Source organism: Pinus tabuliformis, chromosome 6 (assembly GCF_031772625.1).
Source record: "Pinus tabuliformis cultivar Carrire ecotype Pingquan chromosome 6, CPIR1, whole genome shotgun sequence".
Taxonomy (NCBI): Eukaryota; Viridiplantae; Streptophyta; class Pinopsida; order Pinales; family Pinaceae; genus Pinus; species Pinus tabuliformis.
Window position 1 is genome coordinate 518,737,029 of NC_142292.1, and position 20,757 is coordinate 518,757,785.

The 20,757-nt window shown below is 36.6% G+C and overlaps 1 pseudogene; it reads left to right on the forward strand.

Moving 5' to 3' along the window:
- The first annotated feature begins 16,997 nt into the window (after positions 1 to 16,997).
- On the forward strand, positions 16,998 to 17,405 carry LOC149259581 (CASP-like protein 2A3 pseudogene; annotated as a pseudogene).
- Positions 17,406 to 20,757: the final 3,352 nt, after the last annotated feature.

Below are 20,757 nucleotides of genomic sequence, written 5' to 3' on the forward strand. Positions count from 1 at the left end.
ATTGTATCGGGGTTTGTACGCTAAAAGGCATTACAGAACAGCAAGTCCTGATCTCCTTAGGTCCCCTTTGGTTTAGCCCCTTTCTTCCTTTCTTCTCATATGACCAGCGAGCTATGACATGGGGCTCAACCTTTATATCAAAAGTCCCTTCTCAGCAGATCGTAATCGAGGTTTTTAACCTTGATGTAATAAGATACTTCATCTTGCAAATGCTGATTTGTAATCTCTGACGTGACATCATCCTCTGCCACGTGCCACCTTATAAGTGGTGACGCGTGTCACCGTGTTTTGGCCCCTTATGACCCCTCGACATGTTGAAACTGCATGCCATGTGCCCGTCGTACTACCACATCATCCTGACATCAGCACTACCATGGAGTTATCAACACCAATGATATTATACGACGTGGCCTTCTAGAGGAAAGAGAAAAGGCCCATCCACCCTTGCTTTTTCGTTGATTTCCTTTGTTAAATTTTTTTCGGCCCTCCTGAAGTTTTAACACCATCAACGTATTCCTCCCAAAACTTCTTAAGTGTGGTCCATTGGACCCGCCAATCAATGATATGCCTGGACCCACCAACCGTTGGTTTTATGCCAAACCTCTGATTGCCTCGTCACTACCTGGACCCGCCAATCGCCAATTTGCAATATCGGTGGTTGCTAGTTTTCTCTGTCTCCATTACCGCTGCTTTCAGAAAACTCTAATTGCAATTTGAAATATGCTCCCAGACCTCTTATCTGTGATATCGATGATCACTGATCGCTGGAACCTCCGATATGCTCTTCTTCCTCCTTTCAAAGGTGATAAAACCCCCATCTTTAACAGGCCATATCTTCTGATTCCGAAGTCTATTTGAGGAGTTCCATATACTGTTGGAAAGATTTTTCCAAGACCTATCCAATGCAGGGGGTCTAATTTAGCTTTGAGAGCTTCTGTGGCATGGAAGATAGCTGCAAACGTTTCTTCTCTTTTGCACCATTCTGACAGTGGAAAACAAATTTTGTAGTGAGTGACAACAGACACCATCTTGGAACTACTAATCTAGGAGAGTCCTACATATCCCCGCCTTCACTACTATGTAACAAATGTGTTGCAGTTTACAACCAACAATGCAAATTAATTTAAAGGTCGCATCTTTTTCGTTTCCACAAATTAGGAAAAAATGATTCGACGAAATTGGGACACAAGAGGACACATGAAAAAGTAAAATTAAAATTAAATTGACGCTATATGGAAAAGTAAAAGAAAGTGGTATTGTTAAGCAACTTAGTTTTTTTCTTCCTTTCTTTCGTCCAGTGTGTTTGAGAAGGTTTTTTGTTTTTGTTTGTTTGTTTCCAATGTGGTTGAGACAGTTTATTGTATCAGAGAACTTGTGGTTTACTCAATGAGAGAACGAAAAACAGAAGAAAGATTGGACTGACACTATGATTGCAGTTTGCGATATGCTCCCGGACCTCTGATCTGCGATATCGACGATCACTGATCGCTGGAACCTCTGATATTCTCTTCTTCCTCCTTTTAAAGGTGATAAAACCCCCATATTTAACTCGCCATATCTTCTGATTCCGTCGTCTGTTTGAGGAGTTCCATATACCGTTGGAAAGATTTTTCCAAGACCTATCTAATGTAGGGGGTCTAATTTAGCTTTGAGAGCTTCAGTGGCACGGAAGATAGCTGCAAATATTTCTTCTCTTTTGCACCATTTTAACAGTTGAAAATAAATTTTGTAGTGAGTGACAATAGACACCATCTTGGAACTATTAATCTAGGAGAGTCCTACATATCCCCACGTTGACTACTATGTAACAAATGTGTTGCAGTTTACAACCAACAATGCAAATTAATTTAAAAGTCGCATCTTTTTCGTTTCCACAAATTCAGAAAAAATGACTCGATGAAATTGGGACACAAGAGGACACATGAAAAAGTAAAAGTAAAAGTAAGATTAAATTGACACTATATGGAAAAGTAAAAGAAAGCAGTATTGTTAAGCAACTTAATTTGTTTTTCTTCCTTTCTTTCGTCCATTGTGTTTGAGACGGTTTTTTTGTTTTTCTTTGTTTGTTTCCAATGTGGTTGAGACAGCTTATTGTATCAGAGAACTTGTGGTTTACTCAATGAGAGAACGAAAAACAGAAGAAAGATTGGACTGACACTACATGGAAAAGTAAAAGAAAGTGAGATTTTTAAGCAACTTAGTTTTTTCTCCTTCAGTGTATTTTACTATATTAGAGAACTGTACCTTGAGAATGTGTAGTTTACAGTAATTTTTCATGTAGAAAGGACTTTTAAAAACTGAGCAAGTCAATTTGGGTGGGACCGGAACTAGAAAATGGAAGAGGAAGATAATAACAATTTTTCCCTACCACCCAAGTTACATCCATTTCAAATATAATATTTCATATTTAAGTTATTTAATTTTGATTAAGTTGAAAACATCACCCATTACCTTATGCAAGTTTTTAATAATAACATTTCATATTTAAATTATTTATTTTAATTATGATTGTGTAGAAGAATTGTTTTTACATTATACAAGTTTTTAGTAACAACATTTCATAATTATATTATAAATAACATAGTTGACTTGATTATGATTATGTAAAAGAATTTCTTTTACACAATGCAAGTTTTTAGTAACAACATTTTATAATTATATTATAAATAACATAATTGTGATTATACAAGTTTTTATAATTATATTATAAATAACATAATTGTAATTATACAAGTTTTTAGTAACAATATTTTATAATTATATTATAAATAATATAATTGTGATTAAATTAAAGAAATTCATTATTAAGAAAAAGCATGAGATTCACAACTGCTTCTTTGATTTCAAAACATTTCAAAATTGGAGTTCTACAACAATATTAAGAGATTTAGCTTACAATAAATTAAAAAAATTGATTTAAATACAACTTAAAATATGCAAATGAAAAATTTAGATTAATAAATAAAAAATCTTTATTATTAATATTTTAAAAAATAACCAAACTTCTTAACAACAAGTCAATAATAATTGATGCATAAAATTCTCAGATATAATCTTTATTAAAACCCTCATTTTCATAATGAAAAACCATGTTGTGCTTCACTGGACAGAGGATTGCTTTATCCACAATCAACATGATAGAACCTACATATTTTTAAGTAACCATCCGAATTTATAATAATTAAATTAAATATCTACGTATCAAATTTACTTTTTAATCTTTTTAAATCTATTTATATGAACCTTCCACAATTTGTAAACGTAAGGGCTTTGCAATTAATATTTAAAAGATTTGCCTCAAACTTTTTAATAGCAATTGGGTAGTAATTGATAAGCAAAGTGTGCGAGAATATAATAAGTCATCCTCCCTAAGAAAACTCTCCTTTCATAATGAGAAACAATATTTTTCTTCCTTGAGGAGAAAATTGGTTTATCCAGAATCAATCTCATTACATATACATATTTATAACCCATCATTATGACAATTAGTTTAGAATATCTACGCATCAAATTTACCTTTTAATTTTTTTAACCCATCTCTTTTTACGTTTTAAAATTTGTATTCCGTTTAAAATAAAAAAAATGTTCTGTGAAAAGTTAGATATCAAACTAGTGGAAAATTTCAAAACAGATTCATCTCTCACATTTAATTGTTTTCACATTTTTACAAGATTTTCAAACTTTTCAACTGCATTTGACAAACATTACCCATCAAATTCCTTGTGACACTAATGAGGCCGAAAATACATCGAAAGTTAATAAGTTCAATTATTAAAGTCAAATTCTTCCTTGTGACACTAATGAGGCCGAAAATACATCGAAAGTTAGTAAGTTAAATTATTAAAGTCAAATTCCAGGTGTGGTGGCACCAATGGGGCCGAGGTGCATCAAAAGTTAGTAATATTATTTATGTCATTAGTGGTTTCATGGACGCCCAAATGCTGGCCCTTATTTTCAAAGTTAAAGTTAAAGACAAGGTACTTCCACACTTTAAAAATGATCTTAACCGTCCGTAAGGTCGAGCAATCATTAGAGATTCCTCGACAAGAAAACAAAATCTACACAAACTCACTTTAAATCGTGACATGTGGTAATCATAGATGTTCATATATATATTCTTAAAGAAAACATGGATTTAAAAGGAAAGTATAATTTGGATTTTTCATATTTCTCTTCATCTTTCGTTTAGATCTGATTAAAAATATTGAAATATAAAATAAGAGTGGAATTTTTTTAACTATTTATAAAATAAAAAATAAAAATCTAACATTATTAGTGATTTGAGGTTTTTGGGATTTATATTTTGTGTAGTATTATCTTCGCGAGTCATTGTATTTATTTTTGTTGGAATTGAGGTGAACCAACTTCTGTGGTTTATTATTAGGATTAGATCCATGAGTGAAATAACTCAGAACTCAATGAGGTTTAAATAAGGCTAGGGTTGGGATGGGAATGAATATTAGCCCACATGTTGGTTCATCATTAGGATTAGATCAATGAGGTTTAAATAAGGCTAGGGTTGGGATGGGAATGAATATTAGCCCACATGTTGGTTCATCATTAGGATTAGGTCCATGAGTGAAATAAGTCAGAACTCAATGAGGTTTAAATAAGGCTAGGGTTGGGATGGGAATGAATATTAGCCCACATGTTAGACGATGTAATTTCGCTTTGTTATAATTTGTTTGTTTTAATTTTGTTATTAATTTAATAATTATTTTAGTTATTGGTTTTTAATTCATAATTTAGTATCTAGTTTTTTCTTTTTTAGATTTAAAATTAGGATTAGAAATTAATTATATGTTTGAAATGAACAATAATATTCATTTCAAAAGTATAATAAATAAAAATTAATTAATTATACACATAATTATTAATTAGTTGATAATCGCTAATTAATATTTATAATTCTAATCCTAATTTTAAATCTAAAGAAGAAAAAACTAGATATTAAATTATGAATTAGAAACCAATAACTAAAATAATTACTAAATTAATAATAAAATTAAAATAAACAAATTATAACAAAGCTAAATTACATCATCTAACATATCGGCTAATATCCATTCCCATCCCAACCCTAGCCTTATCTAAACCTCATTGAGTTCTGACTTATTTCACTCATCGATCTAATCCTCATGATGAACCACAGGGGTTGGTTCAAAACCTCGATTCCAACAAAAATGAATGCGATGATTCCGCAAGATAAGACTACACAAAAATTTAATAGTAAAAATGTGTAATTTTAATAATTTTAATATTAAATTTGATAATGTATCAAAATAACTTAAATATTTAAATTTATTTTAATAAATATATATTATACTAATAACTAAATTATTACAGAATGTAATGTTAATAAATAAATTATGATTAGGGAGATACGTAGGCTTAAGTATAAACATTTAATATTTATTTCTCGGTTCAATTAAAAAGTAATATCAAAAAATAATATAGAGCCCCATATGAGGGAGATGTTGTAGTGTATGTAAATAAATGTAAGCATTTGTGTGTTGGCTCAATTAATAATAAAAGGTTAAAAGTAATAAAAATAAAAATAAACAATTTGTTATTTAATCTCTCCCAACCACTTGAGTCACCTGAGTAGGATTGGCGAACAGGAGAAGGCGGGAAAAACATTGCAAAGACCTGAGTATCCATGGACACAATAGGAGGAGGGTGCTTTACTCCCTCCTACCCAATGTATTGGTTGACAGACGAAAAGGAATACAAGGTGGGTTTCGAGCTCATACTAACAAAATAGGGGATACTAGAAAAGGAGACAATACGGCAGTGTTAGTAAAGAATATGGAGTCAAGGGGTGCAAATCCCAATGAAGAAAATGGAGGGTCCACATAGAAAGGATCGGGGCATGCACAGTCGGGCCCAAATGGGGCCTACAAGCCCAAGAAAGAACCCTAAGGTGGTGCTCACAGATCCACAAACCCAGGCCCACAGAGAACACATGAAAACATATTCGTTGATCTGCAAGTTTATGGGGATTTTGACAAATGAGAAAGTGCTACGAACTTGGATTCAGTACGTCTGGATGCACAAAGGGGAAGTTGATCTCCACCTGGGCTCCAAAGATTCTTTATGGCTGTATTTTCTAACCTAGAAGACAAGGATAGATTCTTTGAGGGAGGACCGTACTTTCTTCCTTAATAGGGCTATATATGCAACCCTGGAAGGAGAACTTTACACCAAAACAAGAAACCTTTACCTCAGTCCAAGTATGAATGAAGCTATATTCTCTACCTTTATATTACCGGCTTCCAAAAACTCTTGAAGCCATTGGGAACTCGCTTAAGTGATTTCTAAATCATTATGAGGCAATCCAGCAGGGAAAATAAAGTGTGTATGCCGAGATCTCTCCTAGATGTGGTAACCCTAGAATTCCACGATGAAATTTGGTCACAGAGCATTGACTATGGGAAAATTCCTTTCAAATATCAAAGATTCCATGAATACAAGAATCTCTTCAGGGAATTCCCTCTCAATGTCAAGGCACAACAACCAAGAGCCCATTTAAGCAAGGACTCTGAGGGTTTCACAAAAGTGGGTGTCAAGGGGAAAATAAGAAGCAAACAACACTAGAAGCCATCATGAAAAATAGGGAATCGAAGAATGACTATGAATTACTGTCGAACGAAACTCCTTAGGAGGAAAATAAAAATTGTCAAGCTCAGGAATTACAAGAAAATGAAAGAGTGATGCGGGATCCTCCAACCCACAAATAAAGCTCAAGGAAATCAAGCCAGTCCCATGTGAAGGAAGAATATCTAGGTACTCCCACTTAGTATCAACAGGAGGATCAAGACCTGAACATGATTCGAGGCGAGGCATGGATAGAAGATCTAGATCTAAAGGAGATTATGAAGCATGAAGGATTAGGTCTACCACAATTTTTAGAACAATGGAAGATGCAAGGAGTGGACCTCATCCCCAAAGAATAAATAGATCAAGTTAAATACTTATTCCTTACTACAGAAGAAACTCGACCGAGAGGAACCACAAGATTGCATGGTGAAGCAAAAGGCTTGGGAGTTAATTTTAACGCCCAAAGCATCTAGGCTCCTAAGCAGGTGCGACGGAAAAGAGGAAGGAAATATAAGAATGCTTCGCTCTAGGAGTTAGGTGCCGTACTGACCAACTTAAGTAATATGAAATCTTGTAACCCTAAGTCTTCCCCTCCTTTGTTCCATTGATATTTTTAAAATGGAATACAAGAGGCTTGAATAGACTAAGGAAACAAAGAATCCTAGAAGATAGGATAAAAAAAGAAAACCTTGATATCATTTTCACTCAAGAGACTAAGTGCTAAACATATTGCATGAAAATAGGTAGAACGAAATTTTTTCCATGCATTAGGGTGATTGGAGGTGCACTTTGTGACAAGGAAAGGACAAGTCAACTTGGAGGAGCTGTTTTACAGGATCAACACCTATTTTTTGTTGTAACTCACTCCATTTCTATTAATGCAAAGAGTTCTTTCTTTTCCTATATATGTTGTTATGGTTTTATATATTTCAATCACATTTTTGATCTATTGAATAAAGTGATTAGATGATGCTACATAGATTTTGTGGATCATTGACTTGAGTTATCTGACTATGCAAGTTCTGATAATAGAGATCAGAGATAGTACCAGAGCATTCAAGCCAAGGAAGGAGTGAAGCATATGACATATTCCAGGTAGGCTTCAACCCGCTATCTATTTACTTCACGAAAAACATTAGTGCATTTATCTATCTATTGTTCTAGGTCAGTCCACGAGGCCTAGGGAAGATACTAATGTCTGCAGTCATAGATTATGCATGACAAATTGGTGACTCCACTAGGGAACGACGTATTCCATTGGTGGTTTACTTGTCCATTGTGTTTGTCCTACCTCTTTTCCATACCTTTGTTGTTATATCCAATCAATAATAGAACTAGGAAGACCTTTCATTTAGTCTCAAATGCAATCCTTGTGCCAGAAATTTGCATCGCTAGACCAATGCACACTCTATTCCTCTGACAGAGTGTTGCATCTCACTCCAAACTTCTTTGTGCTTGTGTTGCATAACACTGGTGCCTTCTCTGCACCTGCGTTGACCCTTGTTCATGCAAAAAAATTTCTTTACTTTGATTGTCTCTTTGATCTAGCCTTGATTCCAGTTGCTCTTCCTTGAGTCTTTGAGTGCCTTGTGGTCCCTTTGAAAGATCCATTTGGTTTTCTATTGTCTTAATACCTTTGGTAAAGATTTATTTGAAGATTTTCCTTTGTTCTTATCATTAGGTTGTTTGCAAACTGGTTTTTTTTTATCATTGAGCGCTTAGATGAATTGGTGTTCTAGTCATCATTATGAAAAGCGTATTTGAATTAGTGATTAGGGTTTGCATCTTAATTTTCTTCATTTCTGAAAATTAAGTGACTTGAAAAGAAAACTATTTGCCTTACTATGGTTTAGACATCAAATGTTGCTTCCTCATCCATGTTTGAAACATCACCAGAAGCAAATCTCTATGGTGGTCCATATGTCTCACCTGGCTATCAGTATTTACCTAGTACCTTCTCTAGTGCAACCTCCAGTCCTTGGACCTCTCCCATGTCATCCATTTCAAAAATTCCATCTGGTACTTCTCTTATGAACGCTACACAACCTAATCCCTCTCCTTCGCCCTAAACCTATGACTGAACAGTAGGTTGGCCCTTATGTTAGTGGGAAATGTTATCTTCAACAACCTAACTCTCCTTATGTTGGGTACCCTCCATATGGATCACAGTTGCCTCCATCATCCCCTCCTCTTATGGTAGGGGGAAACCTGTTATTGGTATACCTCAAGTTGGTTATAATCCTCCTTATCTTGGAATAGAGGTCATTGTTTGGCAACCTACATTTCCCATACAACCTTGTTCATTTTGTGATTGATTGTTGAATCCTCAACCTGTGACATCTTCATCTCAAATTCCTACTCATCCATCTGTACCTCAACATTTTCAAATACATGTAAGTCAACCTTCATAGTTCGTCGTTGCTGTAAGAACTTGATTCCTATTATTGGAGTCTCAATCTATTATACACTAACAGATCTAGTTTCCTACTGTTTCATAAGTAAAAATAAAAATAACTTACAGACCTTCTTACATAGATTTAAACATTTAACATCTTATCACTTTGTCATAAGCAACATAAATTAAGGTGAGCATTCCATTGATATCAACTTAACAAGAGTGGTCCATGGAAAATACCTGTTCCGGCGGTTGATGATGATACCTTTGTCTTATAGCTTCTGTTGAACGCTCCTTCTCACTGACCCAACCGGATTTACCTCCCAGCCAACTAGGAAATAAATTCCTAGCCCAGGAAACCTCCACAGGTTCCCTAGCCCTCCGTGCCCAAGTCCAACTAGATATAGTGTGTCCTCAAGAAGAATGTGCAAAACTAGATAATGATACTTTCCTCCTCTCAAACCCAAGAAACCTCCACAGGTTTCCAAGGTCTCCCAAAAATCATAACAAGGCCAAACAATCACAACCAACCCCCACAATCCTAAGCAAGACTCCAACTCCCCCCTTTTCTTCCTTCCCCCTTCCCTTTTTATACCCTCTTTCCTCAACCACCTCTCATTAATTTCATTAACTTCTCATCCATCCTTAGTTGACTTCTCTTCTCCCAAGTAAGCTAGGAGTACATTTGGAATTGTGACATGAATATAAAATTGAGAATTTAATGGGAAAGGATCATGTCTTCTCCCAAGTAAATCTGAAAAGTACATTTGGGAATGTGAAGTGTAATTACATGGAGAGGACCATGTCTTCTCCTTAATAAATGTGAGGGTACATTGGGGAATGTGAAATGAATAAATATATATTGATGATAAGATGGAGAGGACTATGTCTTCTCCCAAGTAAATGTGAGGGTACATTGGGGAATGTGAAATGTACTTACATGGAGAGGACCATGTCTTCTCCTTAGTAAATGTGAGGGTACATTGGGGAATGTGAAATGAATAAATATATATTGATGATAAGATGGAGAGGACTATGTCTTCTCCCAATTAAATGTGAGGGTAAATTGGGGAATGTGAAATGAATACATATATTTTGAAATAATGGAAGGAGACCATATCCTACATAATATTTAATTTGAGAAGGTAAGTGGGGAATTTGAATAATGGAAGTCATAAATTTATATTAGACCAATATTTCTCAATATTTTCAGATGATGTAAATATTAACAAAATTTGTAGGATAAGATTTAAGTGGGGCATTACATACACCCCTCCTTCAGAAAACTTCGTCCCGAAGTTAGAATGAAAGGATACAAGGAGTTTGAAAGCATAGCAAACCAGAGAGAGTTATAGCATTAAAATTCGATAAGTCAGACAATGACATTACTTCCCATCAAGAGTCTCCAACTGATCTATATCTTCCTATCCATCCTGGCCTACTTCCGTTCCTGCCCTATCCGTCCTCTGCTGCCTTATCAGTGGCAAAGGCCATACTGACCACTGATAAAACCGACATGGTGGAAGCGTCGAATGCCTCGACCAAACTTTCCCCAGCAGGAATCTGACAATCGTCATCACACATCTAGGGGGAGCGTTCAGCTATCCTCCCCACGATTCCAGGTTTCGGAGGATACACGGTGGGAAACACCTCCACCCCTCCTTCAGAGCACGGACCACACTACAGAGCTGGTTGGACTTGTCATCGAATAATCCAGTCAGCTCATCTTGCCACCTGTCATTTGCATTTTACTCATGTCATAAGAGTGCATATCAAGTAGATACCAAATGTAATAGAACAATGTACATCGTACCTTTCCTTATTGGTCGTCTCGACCTTCCCCAATGGAATGTTAGATCTTGGTTATCATACGGTTCTTTCCAATCTGTAGTTTAGTTCTCATCCATGCATATATATAACCACAAAATAGATATAGATACATGATATTAAACACCATGTTTATTAAACCCAGTGTCCACGTGTCAATTTTTGTTGTTCATACTGGAATTAAATCTTACATTAGATAAATCATAATTTCACTAAGTCATTGATTAGATAAATCATATATATAAGCCTATATGATGCAATAATAACTCTGACAAGTCATGCACTAAATAGATTGTAACCAAGTAAGTCATACATTTGGTCATACATCCAACATTTCCATCATCAATACCAAATCCATCAATTGATTTTCATGTGTCCAACCAGATGTATATATTGTTCATAAATAACAACATGGAACTACAAAAGAGAACCTTAACATAGGTGGCTATCTATGTTAAAATGGGCATCATAAACGCTCATGTGACATCCTTGTGGAACCCTTCAATAACAATTAGAGTTGAAACAGATTCAACTGTCCATCATGGAAAATAGCATTTGAACCTGTATATGCTATAAGGTGGTACCAAAACGAAAATAATAGCAAGCAACAGATTAGTGCACTATCAATTCCACTAGGAGGTGCTAGTATAAGTTTTATCCATACAATTCCTTTAAAACCTTAGTGAATATAAAAGTCCCGCTCTTCCAATTTGATGGTTTTTTTTTTTTTTCATCTTCCAACCCATTTAGTTAATCTTGAAAATAAAAGACTCCAAACTTCAGAAATTGTTTCCCAACATGATTTTCATACTTTATTTTTTTTGTAAATTGAGAGGAATGTCCTCTAAATGTCAAAAGGTTCAAATTTATTATATATTTAATCATTGTTTACTAGTACTAAAACAATCTCATGATATATATTGCAGCTCACAATATGATCAGACAAATGAGAAATAATTAAATGAACGGAATAATTGCCTTTGCCCTGTTGCTATTAGTATTTCCCCTCTAAATGGCATCGCATTTCTAAAGATGCCTACTCCTTTCATAAGTGGCCAGTGACCACAAAAGTTGCAAAGAAAGTTGAGGGTCCTTTTATCCAAAACTAGAGACACATTATTTTTCACGACATTTTTATTCAACACTAGAATAAGGGTAAAAGTGTATCCTAATATTTTCACTAGTCTTTTATTGACTAAATAAGCTTCCATTCTAAAATCTCAAATTCTCTACGAATTGATCTTCTCATTTAATTTAAGATCATTAAAAACAACTGTCAGAGTAAGCCTTACACAAGCCCATAGTATTCAATCTATATTTTCACTAGAAAATTCTACCCCACTAGACCATCTTTGTCAGGCCTCCATCTGTTATGCACCATGCAATAATTGTTGGCATCCTCTTTTCCTCAACCTTAGGTTACATCATGTCAGCCCATTTTTCTTTGGATTGTTTGCTTGCTGGTTTTATTGTTTTTCTCTGTTACCTGTACCTATTCATTATTAACTAATTTCTTGATTACTTTCTAGATTTCTTCGTCTTAGTAAACAAACAACATGACAAAGCATACTTAGTTACAAGACTATGCTTAATATGTATGGATTAGAAGCAACCATTACATTGAATCTCACCATGCTAGATTGATGCATTCTAGTGAAAATCGATTTTTGGAGAAGTTCAATTCAATTAAGAACACTTTAACCAATTAACCATGCCTTAAAAGAACTATCAAATGGTAAGGATAGTACTGGATCACTTAGGGAAAACTCTTGGCATGTTTTGGGCTTCGTAGTAACTCAAACCACTCTATACTATATCCCTATGTTTAAAGTAGAGGGTATTTAAATGACACATCTTGTGTCCTCTTGTCTTGGCTTGTCTTCTGCGATTTATGTTTATGTTCTAACTACGATTTACTATTATGCTGATGTGATTACTAACCTGGAAAAGATATTGAGCTAATTGTGAAAATTGAAATAAATCGCTCTAAGCATAGAGCATACCTAAATTAACAAAATTCCAGATTAAAACTCTACTAATTTGGTGTATGTTGTAATTTGTGAATAATTCCACATGCACAACAATAGTGAGACGGTTTACAAGGCATCACCTGCACCAAAAATTTTCCCAATTTGAGAACTGGATTTGAAGTGCAAGTCCTCAGCTCCTAACGTTGCTAGCTTCCATGTCATCCCTTATGGGCCCCTCTCATTGGCTTGTGGTTGCTATTTGTGCGGTGTACATAATAGAAGGCTTGCTTACAAGACAATATGTTTTACACAAGATGATTCAGTGCTTCTTTCTAATTCAGCTTGAGTAGCAATGGTTATCCCGTGTAGAGGTATTTCAAAAAGGTTGCTGGGGTAGCCAACCCCTCCAGCACAGCCTGCTCCATGCTCAGTTTTTAAAATTCAACCCACAGGTATTCAAGGAGAATACGCATAAGTTTTCAGCATGTTCATATCCAGTTACAGCAGACAACTCACCCATAGACCACAGTTGTAGAAATTATCAATGGGAGATTCTATTCTTTACAATTTGCATGTAGACAAAGAAGACAATGGTAATCCTAAATTTCTGTTTCTTAAACAAATTAAATATTTTCTATATCCAATGGATGTCATTTGCTAGAAACCGAGGTTGATGCTTACATCTAAAATTTTCTGGTTATAATGCAGAATGAAACTCTCCCTTTAAGGCAAAATCTGTTTACACAGTGATAGCAGGTTTTGCCAGGGAGCAACTTTTTTCTCGAGTGATTAAAGGATATTGGGCAGAAACTGTAATTATTTACTTCCAGAATGGAATGGAAGAATTCGGTGATTGAGGTTTGGTTGATGAGGGGGAATTTAAATATTGTTTTTTTTATTCATATTCATTCGGCCCTTTCCTATGACCCAAATTAATAACTATCCTAGAACTAGTTATGAGAGTCATTAAGGACCTGATTATCAAAAGTATCAATCCAAAGCCGACTGTAAGAAACCCCGTACTTCACTGCATCACCAATAACTCCTACAAAAGCAAAATCCCTCCTTGTAAAAATGGAAATAATTGGCATCCCTCACAATTATCTCTTGCCCAATAATCTTTAAAATGACTTTTAGCGCAGTGTGGCAGTCAGCACAGAATTTATTTTTAACTATTCGGATAGGTGATCCATGGTAAGTGCTGATAAGGCCAAAAGCTATAGCCGGCTTCTTGGTACGGTAGAGAAGAATGTGTTCCTTGTTTTCCTCTTCATTGTTCTGTAAACAAAGTTGGTGTGTCTGGCCCATAACCTGCCATCTCCATCAACCCAGCCAATTTCTTCATTGTTGAATAAATCTCCTCTTTGTGGATTTGATCTATCCTTTACCAACACATGAACTTTTTTTTTGGTCTCTATCCAGCTACATCCATACTCTATTTCCACACCCATATTTCCTCATCTTTCTCACCTTCAGGCTTTGCCACATAGACCACCTGTTGGTTACAGCATCAATGTTTGAAAGGAGAACATACGGTGTTGCACCTTGTGCTATCAACTCAAAATGGTGCTACACACCCCATTTAGTTAATCCAGTATTCCCATGAGTTCAGCATGAACTAAGTAGAGTCCCTCATATGACTGCATCAAGTTTAAAAGGAATTTTATTAATCATATCCTCTGCCTAATCAGGTGCCTAGAGTGACCAAAAGTTAAAACAGGCAACCATGCATGTATGGTGCTCTGCTGTTGGTTAAATGCCGTAGTTGTGAATTGTTAATTCAAAGTATGGGAATCCTTTGTGCATTACGTCTGCACGGCTACATCCAGAGAAAACCCCAACAAAGGTGATGTAATCGGGTTTTATGCCTGCTTGTTGCAATATTTCAAGCACCTCGTTGCTTAGACCATGTTGGACATAACCTGAAGCATTGCATTCCATGATACCAAATACCATTCATATATTTGGTTAAAAGATTTATTTGCATCTTCTATGCTTCCACTTGGCATACATTGTAACAATGACATTCCCCGGTGAGGAATTTGGCATCAATCTTGAACTGATGATTTGCTAATCTACCTGTTTGCCCTAGTCCAAAGCTGCTACATTGGCAGATGCACTCAAAATATCAACAAGGATGGAAAGAGCAGGCTTCATGCCTGCCACTTGCATTTTGGAGAACAGTGGCAGTGTAGCCTGGCCTTGTCTATTGTGTATATCCTGCTATCAACTATCATTGCAATCAAGGCAACAACATCATGATGTGGTAATCTGTCAAACAGTGCCCTTGCATCCTCCATTTTACCATTCTGAGCATATCCTGAAATCACTGAAGTCCATGAAACTCGTCCTGACACTTTATCAAACAGATACTAAGCCTCTACCATTTTTCTTTCTTGAGCATATCCTACAATCATAACATTCCATCAGACTACGTTTCTCACAGGCCTTTTGTCAAATAACTACTGTACATCTTCCACTCTCCCACTCTAGGAATGGCCTGAAATCATCAGTCCATCAAAATCTCATTCAGTCATTTTTATCAAGCATTTGGGATGCATCATTTACATTCCAAAGAAGACCGAGTCCAGATCTTCTCCTTTGGCCTACATTTGATGGGCTTGATGGGTTTGTCTCTCAACCAATGGATGCTAGACTTTAATCCAACAACATAAATTGCTTCAGCCCCCCTATGGATTCACAATTACTCAGGAAAATGGGTGCAAGCTAGCCAGACAATAGGTAAGTAATAGTTCAATATGGTACCAAATGGATTATTATCGAGAAAAGACAACAAATTGTAGATGATATAAATGGAACACCAGAGAAAAATGAAAGCCTAAAAAAGTTACAGAATGTGTTATTAGACTGCTTCCTGAGTAATTGGGTAGCCCTGTTACTTCGATCATGGCCAGTGATACTTGGTATAGGGAAAATAGACATCATTCAATCCAAGAGATGTAAATACCATAGAACACTACATTAATTTTGTTTCCAATTTTTTTTTTCTCATATTCAGAAGCAATTGCAGAAACAAAGGGCAGACTGCCCAAAAAAATGCTTTTCATCTATAGAAAAACTTGACTGCAACAAATTATTAAACCCTATAAGTCCAAAAATCTAAATGGTTCCCATCTTTTTTTTTTTCTCTCTAGGGAGAGTCATCCCTTCTGCATCTAACCCTACAGGTAAAATTTGATCCAGAAGATCATTTGGGAGGCACCATGCAAGAAGAAGAGGACAACTTCTTATTAATATTTATTGGACCCATGCTAAGTAAGGATCCAACGACATTAGGAATCGAGACAAAGGAAGGCACCAATGATTTGTCACGGAGTCAAACATGCATCAGAAATTATTGCAATGCAATCAAATTTGCATAGTGACTAGAGTTATATTTAACAATAGGCATGATTGAAGAGGATCTCATTCCACTATCACTAGGATAGTTATTGATAGCAGGAATAAAATTCATTGCCATGAAAATTTCCCCAGCAAAGAAACAGAAATGACAAAGCACGCATGAGAGTATTGCTTTAATTCAACTCAGCATATCAGTAGTAAACAAATAGTATCCAATCTTTAGCTTGGATTTAAGATATGCATTGATTCCAGTTAACTTTTAGTGATATGGCTGATCAGAAACAACAATTCATGCCACTGTAAAGAACATCAGAACTGTGAATTGTGAAGAGATTTAACCGTGTTACTAAATGACAGGTCAGTGTCAGCCCTCAATAGCAAGCATTAACCAGCTGGGAGAATGGATGAGAGCATTATTTAACATCAACAGTCTTTGGGACCACTTTATCAGAAGGTCGACTTCAAGGCAATTTTACAGTTTATATTCATTTTACATGATATTTTTGTACCAAAATCAATAACAGGTCACTGTCTTACATTGTAATATCTCCCATTACGAATGCTACAGAAAAAGCAAAAGCAGCGGCAATCTCTCCTATTACAAAGGCAACATAAAAGAAAAAGCAGTAGCTTATAAAATATATAAAACAGGCAACAATCTTTTAACTGTGAGACATTATAGCTAGCTGGAAACAGTTGTTAAATGGCTCGATACTTGAAATTTCGGTGTTATTAGACATTAGTTTACCGGTCTATTTTCCTTCTCCGTGTTTCAAGGCTAGTCCTTGCTAGCTACTGTAATGCCCCACTTGGGTGGATTTGTTTGGGGTAGCTAACTGAAGATGGCGAAGAATGGAGTTATGAGTGCTGAGATGGGAGCAGAAAAAGAAGAAGAGATCGAATTAATTTCTGGATCAACAACACAAAAGAAATGGATCGAGACGGCTTTGCGGTTTCTACCTGTTGGATTTTGCATTTCAGCTCTTGCACTTATGCTTAAGAGCAAGCAGGGAAACGATTATGGAACTGTCGAGTATAAACATGCTGGCGCTTTCAGGTATTTGGCTTATGCAAATGGGATATGTGCTGCGTACTCTGTCCTCTCGGTATTTGATTCTGTTGTTCATAGGTCCCGCAGTCTTTCCGGGGCATGGTTTGTTTTTGCTTTTGATCAGGCATTTACATACTTGATGCTGGGAGCTGGAGCTTCAGTGACCGAAGTACTTGGGAATTGTTTTCCAAACATATGACCTCTAGATCCTCACTTTCTAGTATTTATTATTCATTTGTCGCGCTATTGAGGGGTTGATATTAATCCTGAAGGGTTTGCAGAGAATCAAGTCTTTGCTAATGGAATCCACAGAGTAGCACGGCAGTTTGTCCAAATCAGGATCTAGACAGTGGACCAAAAATCAAGCCGATGCGCAGTCGATGACGGAGTCGCAAAGCAGTAACAACCGCTGCAACGACGAGGCCGAGGGTTTGATCCCTGTAGATAGTGGGTTTTTGAGAGATTGCGGTTCTTGGAAGCCTTGGGAGCGGTGATCGAGGTTTGGGATTTCTTGAGGCCGATCTTCCATCTGCCAGAAGAAAACTCGGGCGACTTCGGAGATGGATCCTTGGCAACAACATTGGAGCTCACAAGAACCGAACTCAGAACCACAGGACTGTTATCAGGAATCATGGGCTTCGGAAACTGGAAAGGAAGAAGCTCGTCCTGATAAAACAATTAAATCTGTCCATATAAGTTGCACCCATTCCCGTGGCTGGGAATTCTGGCATGCACAACGAACGGAAGATATAACAGAGGAGCCAAGGCTACCGAAAGATGAAATGTTACTACGAATCACAGGTCAACCAAATACTACCAAGTTGTGGGGAAAATAATAGCACCCCTCGCGCAGGTCAATGCGCAGAATCTCAAGGCTGGATTAATCGTAAACAAAGTAATCTATCCCATCCATCTAACGGGATACAGGGCGAATAATCTGCGCACATCTCTGAAGGTGCAAGTTCTTCTCAATGTGAAAGGAACACAACAGATCTCTCTGATCTCTCTGTTGTTCTTCTACACAGTAGAATGTTAGCGAAAATAATGTATGTCACTCAATTTGCAAGTCTCCTGTTTGTTATTACCAAAATCTTAAGGTCCATGTAAAATTGAGGACTGACATTGAATATTTGATTAGCATTGCAGAATTCAAGGCTTGTGTCCATACGAATTATCACGTGAACTTCATAGTTCGGAACAAATTTTGTTTGATCCCTACAATTATCTCATTAATAAAGATAACCATCGCTCCCTCACAATACTCATATTCAATGAAGTACGTATGAAAATTGACATCAAGGAGCAGGAATTTGACTCCATGGCAGCGATGTTGATGGGTAAAGGCTGTTAACCAAAACAGCTTAACATCTACAACGTTAGAGGTTCAAGCCCTCCTTCTAGCGGTCTTTTTGGTTTAGTGGGCTTTGGGTCCAGGTTTTGAACCTGGCTCTGATACCATGTGTAAGAACCTGATTCCTATTATTGGAGTCTCAAACTATTATACACTAACAGATCTATTTTCCTACTGTTTCATAAGTAAAAAAAAAAAAGAACTTACAGACCTTCTTACATAGATTTAAACATTTAACATCTTATCACTTTGTCATAAGCAACATAAATTAAGGTGAGCATTCCATTGATATCAACTTAACAAGAGTGGTCCATGGAAAATACCTGTTCCGGTGGTTGATGATGATACCTTTGTCTTATAGCTCCTGTTGAACGCTCCTTCTCACCGACCCAACCGGATTTACCTCCCAGCCAACTAGGAAATAAATTCCTAGCCCAGGAAACCTCCACAGGTTCCCTAGCCCTCCGTGCCCAAGTCCAACTAGATATAGTGTGTCCTCAAGAAGAATGTGCAAAACTAGATAATGATACTTTCCTCCTCTCAAACCCAAGAAACCTCCACAGGTTTCCAAGGTCTCCCAAAAATCATAACAAGGCCAAACAATCACAACCAACCCCCACAATCCTAAGCAAGACTCCAACTCCCCCCTTTTCTTCCTTCCCCCTTCCCTTTTTATACCCTCTTTCCTCAACCACCTCTCATTAATTTCATTAACTTCTCATCCATCCTTAGTTGACTTCTCTTCTCCCAAGTAAGCTAGGAGTACATTTGGAATTGTGACATGAATATAAAATTGAGAATTTAATGGGAAAGGATCATGTCTTCTCCCAAGTAAATCTGAAAAGTACATTTGGGAATGTGAAGTGTAATTACATGGAGAGGACCATGTCTTCTCCTTAATAAATGTGAGGGTACATTGGGGAATGTGAAATGAATAAATATATATTGATGATAAGATGGAGAGGACTATGTCTTCTCCCAAGTAAATGTGAGGGTACATTGGGGAATGTGAAATGTACTTACATGGAGAGGACCATGTCTTCTCCTTAGTAAATGTGAGGGTACATTGGGGAATGTGAAATGAATAAATATATATTGATGATAAGATGGAGAGGACTATGTCTTCTCCCAAGTAAATGTGAGGGTAAATTGGGGAATGTGAAATGAATACATATATTTTGAAATAATGGAAGGAGACCATATCCTACATAATATTTAATTTGAGAAGGTAAGTGGGGAATTTGAATAATGGAAGTCATAAATTTATATTAGACCAATATTTTCAGATGATGTAAATATTAACAAAATTTGTAGGATAAGATTTAAGTGGGGCATTACATACACCCCTCCTTCAGAAAACTTCGTCCCGAAGTTAGAATGAAAAGATACAAGGAGTTTGAAAGCATAGCAAACCAGAGAGAGTTATAGCATTAAAATTCGATAAGTCAGACAATGACATTACTTCCCATCAAGAGTCTCCAACTGATCTATATCTTCCTATCCATCCTAGCCTACTTCCGTTCCCGCCCTATCCATCCTCTGTTGCCTTATCAGTGGCAAAGGCCATACTGACCCCTGATAAAACCGACATGGTGGAAGCGTCGAATGCCTCGACCAAACTTTCCCCAGCATGAATCTGGCAATCGTCATCACACATCTAGGGGGAGCGTTCAGCTGTCCTCCCCACGATTCCAGGTTTCGGAGGATACACGGTGGGAAACACCTCCACCCCTCCTTCAGAGCACGGACCACACTACAGAGCTGGTTGGACTTGTCATCGAATAATCCAGTCAGCTCATCTTGCCACCTGTCATTTGCATTTTACTCATGTCATAAGAGTGCATATCAAGTAGATACCAAATGTAATAGAACAATGTACATCGTACCTTTCCTTATTGGTCGTCTCGCCGAGACTTTACAAAGGTACCTTACAGTCTCAACCACTTGGGCAAGGTACTCCTCAAATTCTGATATGAAAGAATGTGTATAGTATGGCACGGTCCCAATTGAACCCACCTTATGTTAGGATAATGCAAAATCCCATAGGGAAACAGTGTAGACCTTATCAAGGTGTTCCTCAAGTGATTTTCAAGGCCAACATATCCAAACTCAACCATTCCAACCTTTGCAAGGTTATCTTGGTGGTGGTCAACAAGGCTATGCATATGTTGGTTACCAAAATCCTCCTTATTCTGGTGCC